Source organism: Myotis davidii, unplaced genomic scaffold (genome assembly GCF_000327345.1).
Source record: "Myotis davidii unplaced genomic scaffold, ASM32734v1 scaffold332, whole genome shotgun sequence".
In the NCBI taxonomy this organism is placed as follows: Eukaryota; Metazoa; Chordata; class Mammalia; order Chiroptera; family Vespertilionidae; genus Myotis; species Myotis davidii.
In genome coordinates, this window is record NW_006285779.1 from 6,196,454 (window position 1) to 6,198,462 (window position 2,009).

Below are 2,009 nucleotides of genomic sequence, written 5' to 3' on the forward strand. Positions count from 1 at the left end.
CCTGCTCCATCAGAGGTGCTGGGCAGTGGGGTTACAACTTTAAGGAAGACAGACCTTGAGTTCATGGAGCCTCTTCTAGCCCAGAGCGTCCATCCTAGACACCTGGGTGTCTTGTGGAAATGCGGATTCTGACTCAGCAATCAAGTGTGGCCCAAGATCCTGCACTGCTCACATACGCTTGGGCTATGATGCTGCTGACGGTCCACGGACCACGCTGAGTAGCAAGGGCCTAAGGAATGGAGGAAAGAAATTGATGCACAGAAGGCTAAATAATAGTAACAAAAATGGTTAACAGGTAGTACGTAAATAGCAAGCAGGCCCTGATCTAAGCACTCTATCATAATTATCTCACTTAAGCCTCACAGTAGCTTGATGAGGTTAGGTACTGGTGCATCTCATTTTATAGTTGAGGAAACTGAGGCACAAAGAGATCACATGACTTGCCCAAAGCCACACAACTTGTAAATACCAGGACTCAAACCTAGGGGTCTGACTCCAGCTTTATCCTTTTAACCAAGACACTCTACAGTGGTTCTCAACCTTCCTAATGCCGGGACCCTTTAATACAGTTCCTCATGTTGTGGTGACCCCCAATTTCATTGTTACAAATTGAACATACATAAAGCATAGTGATTAATCAGAAAAACAATATGTAATTATATATGTGTTGTTCGATGGTCTTAGGCGACCCCTGTGAAAGGGTCGTTCGACCCCCAAGGGGGTCGCGACCCACAGGTTGAGAACCGCTGCCCTAAGATGAAGTCTTCTCCTGTGGGGCCATCACATCTGCAGGGGAGTCCCAGGCCAGGGCGTTCTCCTGAAGGGTGCAGGACCGCATGTCCCTGTGAGGCCCGCTCGGACGTGCACTGGATTCTTCCAGATGGCAGCAGGCTCTTGGTTTGGTCTGAATGATACCATATGGTTCATACTTGTGTATTCACGGTCCTAACCTCCTGGGGGCAGGTGATTGCCTGGCTGTGAGAACCACCTTCTCTTCCTCTCCCCAACCCCACCCTGGCTGTCCCCAGGGCCCATCGTGTGGCCCCTGCTGGTTGTTGAGCCCAAGCCAGGATCCAGACCCTAGGCTGCCTCTGATGTTGAGCCCTGCCACTTGCATGAATGCGAGGGGACGAGGTTGGAGATGAGGTTGGGGCTGGTGCCAGGGGCAGGGGCGGGCAGGCCTGGCTGGCTGACAGCCAGCCTTATGCAGCCAAGAAACAATGAGCCACAGCCCCTCGTGGTGTTTTATGGGTTTTCATCTCATCTTGCCACCAAGTGAGGCCTGAGAGATAGTAATTATCCCTACACAAATATCGGGGCATGATTACCCAGCTGGATTTACTGCCCTCTCGCCAACCAAGCCAAGATTGGATTAGGGCACAATTAATTGATGGGCTGATCAACCCTTTAATGTGGGGCAATGTCAGGAGGGGGGCAGCAGCAAGGGACGGCTGAGGAGAGGGTGATCCGCAGGAAGATGCTGGAGGGCAGGGAAACGGGAACAAGGAGAACTGTGGGAGGGGGTGTTCAACAGGGGCTGTGCAGGCAGGACGCCAGAGGAAGGGCAGGCTCTCCTCCCCGCTCACTGAGCACAGCACCTGGGAGGGGACCCGTCAGATGTCTCTCAAGCAGCAGCCCCTCCCACTCTCTTAGTCTCCCATTGTGAATCCTAGAGCAGTGGTGCAAGGCCAAGGCTGTGCATTAGAATCCCCGGGGGAGCTTTTATCACTCCCAGTGCCCAGTGTGTGCCCCGGTCCAGCCCAATCCAAACCTCTGGGGACGGGACTCAGTTATCAGATTTCCATGTGTATTGGAGAAAGGGGGGCCACTATCCCAGAATCACCTTAGTTCCATGCTCAGCCTAACCGTAGCCCCTTTCCTTCACTAATGTGTTCATTCATTGGACAGATATTTATTAAGCACCTACTGTGTGCTAAGCACTATTCTAGACACTGAGAATGCCCCCAGTGAATGAAACAGAAAGATCCTGCCCTTACGAAGTTTACACT

At 52.2% G+C, this 2,009-nt stretch overlaps 1 protein-coding gene across 1 annotated transcript in view; it reads left to right on the plus strand.

Moving 5' to 3' along the window:
* Window positions 1-2,009, plus strand: part of CRTAC1 (cartilage acidic protein 1) — a 130,809-nt gene that overhangs the window by 78,575 nt on the left and 50,225 nt on the right. The gene's annotated exons all lie outside the window — the stretch shown is intronic.